Source organism: Phyllobates terribilis, unplaced genomic scaffold (genome assembly GCF_046119375.1).
Source record: "Phyllobates terribilis strain yellow unplaced genomic scaffold, ASM4611937v1 Scaffold_236__1_contigs__length_3049075, whole genome shotgun sequence".
Taxonomy (NCBI): Eukaryota; Metazoa; Chordata; class Amphibia; order Anura; family Dendrobatidae; genus Phyllobates; species Phyllobates terribilis.
In genome coordinates this window covers 2,479,817-2,492,992 of record NW_027362996.1, presented here as the reverse complement: position 1 = coordinate 2,492,992, position 13,176 = coordinate 2,479,817, and the positions used below count along the sequence as shown (strand labels likewise).

General features: G+C 45.7%; 5 non-coding genes across 5 annotated transcripts; all 5 read right to left on the bottom strand.

The window, feature by feature from the left end:
• Positions 1-382: 382 nt before the first annotated feature.
• On the bottom strand, positions 383-573 carry LOC141215967 (U2 spliceosomal RNA). Its single transcript, XR_012285016.1, has one exon. It is a non-coding gene; the product is annotated as a U2 spliceosomal RNA (small nuclear RNA).
• Positions 574-1,693: 1,120 nt separating this feature from the next.
• Positions 1,694-1,883, bottom strand: LOC141216787 (U2 spliceosomal RNA). The gene has a single exon (XR_012285796.1). It is a non-coding gene; the product is annotated as a U2 spliceosomal RNA (small nuclear RNA).
• A 7,379-nt stretch (positions 1,884-9,262) lies between these two features.
• LOC141215964 (U2 spliceosomal RNA) lies at positions 9,263-9,453 on the bottom strand. The gene has a single exon (XR_012285014.1). It is a non-coding gene; the product is annotated as a U2 spliceosomal RNA (small nuclear RNA).
• Positions 9,454-10,575: 1,122 nt separating this feature from the next.
• LOC141215963 (U2 spliceosomal RNA) lies at positions 10,576-10,766 on the bottom strand. Its single transcript, XR_012285013.1, has one exon. It is a non-coding gene; the product is annotated as a U2 spliceosomal RNA (small nuclear RNA).
• Positions 10,767-11,886: 1,120 nt separating this feature from the next.
• On the bottom strand, positions 11,887-12,077 carry LOC141215962 (U2 spliceosomal RNA). The gene has a single exon (XR_012285012.1). It is a non-coding gene; the product is annotated as a U2 spliceosomal RNA (small nuclear RNA).
• Positions 12,078-13,176: the final 1,099 nt, after the last annotated feature.

The following is a 13,176-nucleotide window of genomic DNA, read 5'->3' as shown; positions in this document are numbered from 1 at the left end:
GGCATTTGCTAAATAGATGGTGTGTGTGCAACAATATACTGAAAGGTCAATTATATTGTGCAGCTTATCTCACCACCTGTAGTTATTTAGGTGAAAGCTCCAAAATGCTTGCCTAATATGTCTGTTTATCCAAAAGGAAGTATAGAGGGAGAGCTAGATAGATAGCATTGCATTACATTACATTACATGGCAATGCAATGCACAGTTGCTGAAGTTGAACCAAAATGAGCTTGTCATCTGGCTTCTGCAACTTTTAACATGAAAAATCCAATGAGGAGAAGAAAAGCAAAGCCAAAGAGTCCATCCCAAAATCCGACAAACAAGCAAAATGAACAAAAAGCATTGAATTCAATTCTTTCTGATTTTAGAAACTGCATTAAAGAAGGGGTGCACCGGTCCTGGAGATACTGCAATACCAGGTCAATGCGTGGAGTGGACAGAGCAAGCTCTTTTTCCATCTCCCTGTTCTAAAAATCCATTTAATATATGGTCCCCAGATAGGGGACGTATCAGATATTAAACTGATAAGAACAGATACTACACTTGATCTTAGCCAAAAGGCCGAGAAGCGATAACCAGAATTGGTTTCCGACTACGGTGCCACCCAAGGATTCTGAAAAGTCCATTTGTGGAGATGGCCACCTGGACTCCCGTTAAGAAGACATGCTGTCAACCTCTAGATCCCTCACATGCCTGCACTTTTCGGCTTGCTGCTGCTGCAATCCACGCGTTTTAGATCTGCATAACTCCACCTCTTTTAGCACAGTACCCTCAACCCCCGGCTGTTCCCACCCGCCTCAACACCGTTGGAAGGGAGGAGAACCAATTAAGGCGGGGGGGGGGTGGAACGAGCAGCTGTCTACCCTTAGCAGGAGGGTTGCTGATTAATTACCTCTCCTGCTGCTGCTGCTGCTGGCTGTCCAGCAGCAGACTGAAGGTGGCTGCTGCTGTGCGCAGGTATATAAAGGCTCAGAGCCTATTATGACACGCGCAGCCAGCGTTCCATTGCCACATTCCGTCTACTGCAGGCGGGATACCTGGATGGCTGAATGTCACTGAGAAGCTCACAGAGACCGCCATAAGCAACAGTTTAAAAGAATGCCACAGACTAATCAACCAAACTTTTTGGGTTGGTTTCTCTTTTATAGTCTGCAGGCATTAAATGAAAGAAGTCAGTGTTCCAGCAGAGGGAGACAACGTTTCAGAAAAGGCATTGTAGCAAACCAAAAAAGAAATTTTAAGCGCAGCAGAGTAACCAGCTCACATACCTGTTAGCTCAGGTGAGTTTAAAAGGCTGCTGTTGATAACAAGGGCATTTGCTAAATAGATGGTGTGTGTGCAACAATATACTGAAAGGTCAATTATATTGTGCAGCTTATCTCACCACCTGTAGTTATTTAGGTGAAAGCTCCAAAATGCTTGCCTAATATGTCTGTTTATCCAAAAGGAAGTATAGAGGGAGAGCTAGATAGATAGCATTGCATTACATTACATTACATGGCAATGCAATGCACAGTTGCTGAAGTTGAACCAAAATGAGCTTGTCATCTGGCTTCTGCAACTTTTAACATGAAAAATCCAATGAGGAGAAGAAAAGCAAAGCCAAAGAGTCCATCCCAAAATCCGACAAACAAGCAAAATGAACAAAAAGCATTGAATTCAATTCTTTCTGATTTTAGAAACTGCATTAAAGAAGGGGTGCACCGGTCCTGGAGATACTGCAATACCAGGTCAATGCGTGGAGTGGACAGAGCAAGCTCTTTTTCCATCTCCCTGTTCTAAAAATCCATTTAATATATGGTCCCCAGATAGGGGACGTATCAGATATTAAACTGATAAGAACAGATCAGGTTTCAACATAATTTATTAAGTGCGTAAAAGATGGTTTACAATCAAAAACAACAACACAAACAGTACATTATTAAAACACAGAATTCCACCCATAAAAACCCCATATACGATTAGCATCCCTCCTCCCAATACATTTGACATCCCTCAAGTAATAAATATACATCTGGCTAAAAGCAATTTTAAGACAATCCTTCACAGAAATAGCATCACGTTTAAAAAGTAAAATATTGCGTGCCTTCCAAAGGGCGTCTTTAAAACAGTTAATCATACACCAACATATACAATACTGTTGAGGGGTCGGACATTTAAAAAGGCCATATAAAACATATTCATGGTTAAAATCTCTTAAACCGCAAGTCCATTTTAAAAGAATCCCAACTTTGTGCCAAAGTTCCTGTGCAAATGGGCAATTCCACATAAGGTGCAAGGTGGTTTCGTCATTAACACATGAGTCTCTGGGGCATTTGGCTCTGGCCACCAGGCCTCTCCTGTGTTGAAATTCTCTGGTGGGGAGGCACTGGTGGACCACCATCCATGCGATGTCCTTATGTCCATTTGCTAAGAATTTCCCGAAGACATTCTTCCAAACTTGCTTCGATCTCTCTTCTGAGAAATTTACTATGGGGGTCACATCTTCATTCCTCCTCAGAAAAGATAAAAGCTTCTTGCGGTCTTTAAAAATGTCCATATTAAAATCACCAAGGCTATAAAATCGAACAGTCTTTTCTAAGATTGCTTGGTGTTTGGGGGGGCATAGTAAAACAGGGGAATTCAACGACAACTTAAACCATCTTTTAAAAATCATCCCACAAGTATATTTTAAAAAATAACTTAGCGCACTATTACCATTAAAATGTTTGAAACAAAAGCAGAAATAATTTAAATACAAATAAATATGTAAGTCGGGGACATCCCTTCCGCCGTTCATTTTATTCTTCCTCATTATTTCTCGCCTTAATTTTTCCATTTTGGAGTTCCATAAAAACATAAAGATCATCCTAGTCATTTTTTTAATTAAAACATCAGAGGGGGGGTACACCATAGCTATATACAGTATGAGGGGTAACAACACTGATTTTATAATTAAAATTTTCCCCTCCATTGTTAGGGACCTCAAACCCCAAAATGATATTTTCTTTGACATTTTTTCTATGACATTCTCCCAGCTTTGAGTTCCCACATTCTCCTCGTTAAAAACAACTCCAAGAATTTTTACATTGTCTCGTTTTATAGTGAGCTGCGGGAGTTGGGCGGTGTCCCAGGATCCCAAAGTCAGACATTCAGATTTATTTAAATTAAGTTTAAACCCGGATGCCTGGGAAAAAAATTCAATGCGCAACACCGCCCTCCGGAGGGAAGCAGGGTCCACGCACACAACTGTCACGTCATCCATGTAGCCAAAGACTCTCACATCACTGCCACCTCCGCCTGGAACAGGAACCCCTCTAATCACTTTGTCTTTCCTTATTGCGCTCAGCAGGGGCTCCATGGCGCAGATGAACAGGATGGGCGACAAGGGGCATCCCTGCTTCACTCCGGACTCAAGGGGAACTCCATCTGTTAAAAAGCCATTAAGAGAAATTTGACTAAAACAATTTTTATATAAAATCTTAATACAATTTAAAAGCATATTAGGGATACCCATTCTTTTTAAAACTCTAAAAAGAAATCTATGAGAGACTCTATCGAAAGCTTTTTCAAAATCTAGGGCTAAAAGAGCTACATTTTGACCCCGGTCTCTGGAATACCAAATTACATCCCTTAATACGTTTAAAACCTCTGAAATACTTCTGCCTGGTACACTACAAACCTGCTCAGGCTGGATTAGTTTGGCAATGACACTCCTGAGCCGGTCTGCAACCACCTTAGCAAGTACCTTGTAATCAACATTTAGGAGAGTTATGGGTCTCCAATTCGCTAGAGTACTGCGGTCACCTTTTTTATATATCAAAGACACCACTCCTCTCCTCCACGAAAATGGCAACTGTTCACAAATAAAAACTTCTTTAAAAAGCATAAAAAGGTCCTCTTTTAAAATGTCCCAAAAAGTAAGGTAAAATTCTACAGGTAGTCCGTCACACCCAGGTGCTTTACCCTTAGAGAAACTTTTAAAAACATAAAATAATTCCTCTAAAACAATATCGCGTTCTAAAAACTCCTGGTCTGTAAAATTTAACTTAAAATCGAGATCATTAAGAGCATCAGATAAAAAGGACTCATCTATACACTTTTTACTAAAAAGATGCTTATAAAAGTTAAAAGTAGCATTCAACATTCCCTGCATAGATGTTTCACCCTCTAGATTTGTGATCACTTCTCTTTTATCCATGACTTTTTTGAAGAAGAAGCGAGAGCACTTCTCCCCCTCCTCCAACTGCTGCACTCTAGAGTTAAAAATAATCTCTTTCCCCTTTGTGTCTATGCAGTTCTGAATTTCAGTTTTTAGGCTAGCAATATCATCTCCCACCTCCACCCCTAGCTCTTTGAATTTAAAAAGTGTTTGCAGTTTGGTGTTAAGATCACTAAAACATCTTTTTTTCTCTCTAGCTTTACGTCTCCCTGCTTTTATAAAAAACATTCTGACTTTTTTTTTCAAATTTTCCCACCAGGTTACCATAGGGGCATCAGAAGGTTTTTGTCGCCGCCAGGCTTGATAGGCTTTACCAAAGTCTTGTCGAATCAGAGGGTCCTCCAGCAGGTAAGTACTTAGACGCCAGAGGCCCCTGTTGACCCTCTGTTCATCCCGGTATTCTAGATGCACCTCCAAGCCCTTATGGTCAGAAAATATATTTGATGTTAAAACACATTTTACAGGGTTAAAATCATCTGATAGGAAAATAAAATCGATCCTGGAGGACACCCCTCTTCCGGACCACGTATAACCAGGGTCCGTCGGCAGGAGTGACCTCCACGCATCGCATAATTTAAAATCAGTTATAAAATCTTTCAATAGATGACATGACTTATCCAATTTGCGTAAAGGGTCACCCCCTGCTCGTTGTTCACTAGCACAAAGACAATTAAAATCACCCCCTACGACCAGGGGAGATGACCCAGTACAGTATAATGGCAATATCCCAAATAAATTAATTCTCTCTTGCTTATCAGGGGGAGCATAAATATTCATTACACGTAGGGTAAAACCATTAAATTTAAAATGCACTAAAACCACTCTGCCTGGTACTATTTCTGTGACAGCATTTATAGTAATATTTCTCCCACGACAGAGGAAGCCCACCCCCGCTGACTTGTTGTCATTGGAGCCAGACCAGATGGAGGGCCCCAGTCTCCAATCTGTCTTGATATCATTATAATTTAGTGCATGTTGTATCCCGCATTCCTGTAATAAACATATGTCAAAGTCAGTGGTTTCTAAATACTTGAATAGAGCAGCCCTACGAACTGGGCTCTTTAATGACCTCACATTCAGTGAGACAAGTCTTATTGTGGGCATTCATAGGTCAGGGTGGTGGATCTTCCATGAGGACACCTGACTCAAAGCCCTGTATATCAAATTGCTCCAGGACATCCGGGCTAGAAGACCCAAACGACTCGATATTCTGTGAGCCGGCGGTTGCCCCCTCGTAGGTCACGGTTCCCAGCCACATTCCAGGAGACGCTGGGGATTCGACATTCCGTCTCTTTTTCGGGGCAGACTCCACTAGGTCACTGGTGCAGTCCTCCTCTTCCTCCACCTCCTCCAGGGGGGGAGACTGGTCCATCAGGACAAGATCAGCAACACAGATTTCCTGATGTTCGCCACCTAGAAGCAAAGCCCCCTCATCTGGCTGGCTAATCGCCCTGGAAGATCCTGAGGCCATCGCTGCGTGGTCCCCTGTAGCCAACCGCACAGGGGCACCACCCTCCAGCCCAACAGGATCGGTATCGGGAACCATCGATACGGAGGATACCCTCCCAGAAGGAGGACCCCCCCGCTCCGGTCCATGCGAGGTCCGCCCATCGTTAAGGGACTTCGATGCAGGTGCCGCCCCAGAGGGGCCTCCGGCTCCCTGCTCCATCCCAGCCTTCTCGCCCTTCGAACCGCCCTCCGACGCCGGCCTGCCAGTGAAGACCGGTGGGCGCATCGGCTCAGCTTCAGAAGATGCAGCTTCTGCGTAGGTCCTGGTCCTGGTCCTGTTGGGGCATCCTCGGAACATGTGCCCCGCCTCACCGCAGAGATTACATTTCCTCCCAGCGGGACAGTCCTTCATTAAATGTCCGTAACAGCTGCAATTATTGCAGCGGTCTACTTTCCTGCCCGTGCAGGACGTTTGGGTATGACCCATTTGTCCACAGTTCCTGCAACATACTGGCATTCCAGGATAAAATAAGTAGCCTCTGCTCTTACCGATTACGAAGGTTGAGGGAGGGTGTAGCATTCCTCCCACTCCACTAAGGTCCCTCTTTAGACGGGCCATATACCTTCTCTTGCCGCACCAGAAGCCTACCGCGTTCTTCACAGTACCCAGGTATCTCAGATCATCACAATAGCGGGTAAGGTAGGTCGAGATGTCTGCAGCTTCCACAAAGGGGTTCGGGAAATGCACCACGATGGGGATCTCGTCATAAGCATACAAGAGACAAAAGGTTAGTCCATCCAACTCATCTAAGTAGTTTTTCTCGCTTACCTTTTGTACGAGTTGCTGACAGCATCCCTGGCTCTTGAAGGTGATGGTGTATGTCCCCTTGTACTCGTTGTCCTGGAAGCAGAATATGTCTTCCCGCCGAAACTCCAGAACTCCAAGAAGAATCCTATGGCAGATGTAGTCCAAATTCTTCTCCATCCTCGATGCTGCTCCAACTTCAATCCTCACGGTGTTCCGCATCCGGGCATCACCCGATGAATATGTGAGCGTTGCCGGCATCCTTCACTCAGGAACGTACCGACTCTTCTCTCTGAAAGGCGCAAGCCTTCATGGGATCCCTTCCCGTTGCTCCCGGACTAATCCTTCCTCCCAATAGCAGCAGGGGGGTTAAGTCCCTCCGAAGAGGAACGATCCCCCCAGGCCGAGAGAAAGGGTACCAAGAGCACCTCACAGGCAAGACCACACAGGTAAACCTGATAGATCGTGCCAAAAGGCCGAGAAGCGATAACCAGAATTGGTTTCCGACTACGGTGCCACCCAAGGATTCTGAAAAGTCCATTTGTGGAGATGGCCACCTGGACTCCCGTTAAGAAGACATGCTGTCAACCTCTAGATCCCTCACATGCCTGCACTTTTCGGCTTGCTGCTGCTGCAATCCACGCGTTTTAGATCTGCATAACTCCACCTCTTTTAGCACAGTACCCTCAACCCCCGGCTGTTCCCACCCGCCTCAACACCGTTGGAAGGGAGGAGAACCATTTAAGGCGGGGGGGGGGGATGGAACGAGCAGCTGTCTACCCTTAGCAGGAGGGTTGCTGATTAATTACCTCTCCTGCTGCTGCTGCTGCTGGCTGTCCAGCAGCAGACTGAAGGTGGCTGCTGCTGTGCGCAGGTATGTAGCACCCTGAGGATTCGGCTGCTACAGGAGTATTGCACCTCAGCCAGAGGTGTGATATTCCACTCCCGGGTAGGGAAGGAGTGTGGAACTGAGCTCGGTAGGCTGCATGCACTACACACATCCCATTTCCGGAGGGCAGACCAAAGGTACTCCCACTTAGAAATGTGCAGGTACGACCGAGTCTGTCCTTGGCTGGAGTGGGAGGGGGGAGGAACATCCCAAGTAGTGTAGGGGCAGATAGCGGGAGCAGCCTGGGTAAAGTTAGGAGCTCATTGGGTGCTGGTCACCTGAGCTCACACATAGAGGGATATATAAGGTGGGCACCAACTAAGAACAGGGCAGTTGCAGAGAGTAAGTCAGCGAGCAGAGGAGAAGAGAAAGACCCAGAGTGAGAGAGGAGCAAGAGAAGGAAAGACCCAGAGGGGGAAACAGAAAAGAGGACTCCAAGAACCCAAATTAAATCCCCGGGTGAAGAGTCGGCACAGGGTACCGGATCCCAAACTGGTGGGGGCAGAAGCACACCCTAGCCAGAGACCGGAGGCCGTGGGCAGCATCTGCCACGGCCACCCACCACATCCACCCCGAAGGCATACCACGTGGAGGGTCAGGGAACCCAAGGCCAAGGGTCTCCCAACAGAAGGCCCGAGGGAGCTGGACCTAGGTGGATCACTGGTGGGGACGGCCAGAGGAAACGACAGAAGGAGAGCTCAGGGTCACGCTCCGGACTTATTTGGGGGTTGGCTGAATCCAGGACCTGGTGGACGCAGCACGGCTCGGGTGGTCACTTGAAGCTAGAGTGACCGGGAAAATCAGCAGTAAGTAAATACCCTAAACTGCACAACCCGACTCTGTCTCTGATTGCCGTCTACACTGCACCACCACAACCCCCATCCTCTGCACCTGATCCCCCTGAGGCTATACCCCTCCCGTTGGGGGTTATCCTATCAAGCTGCACCAACACCATCAGCCTCAGCGGACCCTGCTGCAGCGGCGGCCACAGTGACCGCAACACAACGGGTGGCGTAGTCGACAATAAAGAACTTAATAACATCTGTAGGACTGCCACATACAACTGAGTTTGACGCCCTGGGCACGGACCGGGTCACAGCCACTCGGAGACTACAACCCCCATCTGATCCGGCTCCGGGTATTCCCCTGAAAGAAAGGAATATGTCCCAGGGGGCGCGTCAGGTATATAAAGGCTCAGAGCCTATTATGACACGCGCAGCCAGCGTTCCATTGCCACATTCCGTCTACTGCAGGCGGGATACCTGGATGGCTGAATGTCACTGAGAAGCTCACAGAGACCGCCATAAGCAACAGTTTAAAAGAATGCCACAGACTAATCAACCAAACTTTTTGGGTTGGTTTCTCTTTTATAGTCTGCAGGCATTAAATGAAAGAAGTCAGTGTTCCAGCAGAGGGAGACAACGTTTCAGAAAAGGCATTGTAGCAAACCAAAAAAGAAATTTTAAGCACAGCAGAGTAACCAGCTCACATACCTGTTAGCTCAGGTGAGTTTAAAAGGCTGCTGTTGATAACAATGGCATTTGCTAAATAGATGGTGTGTGTGCAACAATATACTGAAAGGTCAATTATATTGTGCAGCTTATCTCACCACCTGTAGTTATTTAGGTGAAAGCTCCAAAATGCTTGCCTAATATGTCTGTTTATCCAAAAGGAAGTATAGAGGGAGAGCTAGATAGATAGCATTGCATTACATTACATTACATGGCAATGCAATGCACAGTTGCTGAAGTTGAACCAAAATGAGCTTGTCATCTGGCTTCTGCAACTTTTAACATGAAAAATCCAATGAGGAGAAGAAAAGCAAAGCCAAAGAGTCCATCCCAAAATCCGACAAACAAGCAAAATGAACAAAAAGCATTGAATTCAATTCTTTCTGATTTTAGAAACTGCATTAAAGAAGGGGTGCACCGGTCCTGGAGATACTGCAATACCAGGTCAATGCGTGGAGTGGACAGAGCAAGCTCTTTTTCCATCTCCCTGTTCTAAAAATCCATTTAATATATGGTCCCCAGATAGGGGACGTATCAGATATTAAACTGATAAGAACAGATACTACACTTGATCTTAGCCAAAAGGCCGAGAAGCGATAACCAGAATTGGTTTCCGACTACGGTGCCACCCAAGGATTCTGAAAAGTCCATTTGTGGAGATGGCCACCTGGACTCCCGTTAAGAAGACATGCTGTCAACCTCTAGATCCCTCACATGCCTGCACTTTTCGGCTTGCTGCTGCTGCAATCCACGCGTTTTAGATCTGCATAACTCCACCTCTTTTAGCACAGTACCCTCAACCCCCGGCTGTTCCCACCCGCCTCAACACCGTTGGAAGGGAGGAGAACCAATTAAGGCGGGGGGGGGGGGTGGAACGAGCAGCTGTCTACCCTTAGCAGGAGGGTTGCTGATTAATTACCTCTCCTGCTGCTGCTGCTGCTGGCTGTCCAGCAGCAGACTGAAGGTGGCTGCTGCTGTGCGCAGGTATATAAAGGCTCAGAGCCTATTATGACACGCGCAGCCAGCGTTCCATTGCCACATTCCGTCTACTGCAGGCGGGATACCTGGATGGCTGAATGTCACTGAGAAGCTCACAGAGACCGCCATAAGCAACAGTTTAAAAGAATGCCACAGACTAATCAACCAAACTTTTTGGGTTGGTTTCTCTTTTATAGTCTGCAGGCATTAAATGAAAGAAGTCAGTGTTCCAGCAGAGGGAGACAACGTTTCAGAAAAGGCATTGTAGCAAACCAAAAAAGAAATTTTAAGCGCAGCAGAGTAACCAGCTCACATACCTGTTAGCTCAGGTGAGTTTAAAAGGCTGCTGTTGATAACAAGGGCATTTGCTAAATAGATGGTGTGTGTGCAACAATATACTGAAAGGTCAATTATATTGTGCAGCTTATCTCACCACCTGTAGTTATTTAGGTGAAAGCTCCAAAATGCTTGCCTAATATGTCTGTTTATCCAAAAGGAAGTATAGAGGGAGAGCTAGATAGATAGCATTGCATTACATTACATTACATGGCAATGCAATGCACAGTTGCTGAAGTTGAACCAAAATGAGCTTGTCATCTGGCTTCTGCAACTTTTAACATGAAAAATCCAATGAGGAGAAGAAAAGCAAAGCCAAAGAGTCCATCCCAAAATCCGACAAACAAGCAAAATGAACAAAAAGCATTGAATTCAATTCTTTCTGATTTTAGAAACTGCATTAAAGAAGGGGTGCACCGGTCCTGGAGATACTGCAATACCAGGTCAATGCGTGGAGTGGACAGAGCAAGCTCTTTTTCCATCTCCCTGTTCTAAAAATCCATTTAATATATGGTCCCCAGATAGGGGACGTATCAGATATTAAACTGATAAGAACAGATACTACACTTGATCTTAGCCAAAAGGCCGAGAAGCGATAACCAGAATTGGTTTCCGACTACGGTGCCACCCAAGGATTCTGAAAAGTCCATTTGTGGAGATGGCCACCTGGACTCCCGTTAAGAAGACATGCTGTCAACCTCTAGATCCCTCACATGCCTGCACTTTTCGGCTTGCTGCTGCTGCAATCCACGCGTTTTAGATCTGCATAACTCCACCTCTTTTAGCACAGTACCCTCAACCCCCGGCTGTTCCCACCCGCCTCAACACCGTTGGAAGGGAGGAGAACCAATTAAGGCGGGGGGGGGGTGGAACGAGCAGCTGTCTACCCTTAGCAGGAGGGTTGCTGATTAATTACCTCTCCTGCTGCTGCTGCTGCTGGCTGTCCAGCAGCAGACTGAAGGTGGCTGCTGCTGTGCGCAGGTATATAAAGGCTCAGAGCCTATTATGACACGCGCAGCCAGCGTTCCATTGCCACATTCCGTCTACTGCAGGCGGGATACCTGGATGGCTGAATGTCACTGAGAAGCTCACAGAGACCGCCATAAGCAACAGTTTAAAAGAATGCCACAGACAAATCAACCAAACTTTTTGGGTTGGTTTCTCTTTTATAGTCTGCAGGCATTAAATGAAAGAAGTCAGTGTTCCAGCAGAGGGAGACAACGTTTCAGAAAAGGCATTGTAGCAAACCAAAAAAGAAATTTTAAGCGCAGCAGAGTAACCAGCTCACATACCTGTTAGCTCAGGTGAGTTTAAAAGGCTGCTGTTGATAACAAGGGCATTTGCTGAATAGATGGTGTGTGTGCAACAATATACTGAAAGGTCAATTATATTGTGCAGCTTATCTCACCACCTGTAGTTATTTAGGTGAAAGCTCCAAAATGCTTGCCTAATATGTCTGTTTATCCAAAAGGAAGTATAGAGGGAGAGCTAGATAGATAGCATTGCATTACATTACATTACATGGCAATGCAATGCACAGTTGCTGAAGTTGAACCAAAATGAGCTTGTCATCTGGCTTCTGCAACTTTTAACATGAAAAATCCAATGAGGAGAAGAAAAGCAAAGCCAAAGAGTCCATCCCAAAATCCGACAAACAAGCAAAATGAACAAAAAGCATTGAATTCAATTCTTTCTGATTTTAGAAACTGCATTAAAGAAGGGGTGCACCGGTCCTGGAGATACTGCAATACCAGGTCAATGCGTGGAGTGGACAGAGCAAGCTCTTTTTCCATCTCCCTGTTCTAAAAATCCATTTAATATATGGTCCCCAGATAGGGGACGTATCAGATATTAAACTGATAAGAACAGATACTACACTTGATCTTAGCCAAAAGGCCGAGAAGCGATAACCAGAATTGGTTTCCGACTACGGTGCCACCCAAGGATTCTGAAAAGTCCATTTGTGGAGATGGCCACCTGGACTCCCGTTAAGAAGACATGCTGTCAACCTCTAGATCCCTCACATGCCTGCACTTTTCGGCTTGCTGCTGCTGCAATCCACGCGTTTTAGATCTGCATAACTCCACCTCTTTTAGCACAGTACCCTCAACCCCCGGCTGTTCCCACCCGCCTCAACACCGTTGGAAGGGAGGAGAACCAATTAAGGCGGGGGGGGGGTGGAACGAGCAGCTGTCTACCCTTAGCAGGAGGGTTGCTGATTAATTACCTCTCCTGCTGCTGCTGCTGCTGGCTGTCCAGCAGCAGACTGAAGGTGGCTGCTGCTGTGCGCAGGTATATTAAGGCTCAGAGCCTATTATGACACGCGCAGCCAGCGTTCCATTGCCACATTCCGTCTACTGCAGGCGGGATACCTGGATGGCTGAATGTCACTGAGAAGCTCACAGAGACCGCCATAAGCAACAGTTTAAAAGAATGCCACAGACTAATCAACCAAACTTTTTGGGTTGGTTTCTCTTTTATAGTCTGCAGGCATTAAATGAAAGAAGTCAGTGTTCCAGCAGAGGGAGACAACGTTTCAGAAAAGGCATTGTAGCAAACCAAAAAAGAAATTTTAAGCGCAGCAGAGTAACCAGCTCACATACCTGTTAGCTCAGGTGAGTTTAAAAGGCTGCTGTTGATAACAAGGGCATTTGCTAAATAGATGGTGTGTGTGCAACAATATACTGAAAGGTCAATTATATTGTGCAGCTTATCTCACCACCTGTAGTTATTTAGGTGAAAGCTCCAAAATGCTTGCCTAATATGTCTGTTTATCCAAAAGGAAGTATAGAGGGAGAGCTAGATAGATAGCATTGCATTACATTACATTACATGGCAATGCAATGCACAGTTGCTGAAGTTGAACCAAAATGAGCTTGTCATCTGGCTTCTGCAACTTTTAACATGAAAAATCCAATGAGGAGAAGAAAAGCAAAGCCAAAGAGTCCATCCCAAAATCCGACAAACAAGCAAAATGAACAAAAAGCATTGAATTCAATTCTTTCTG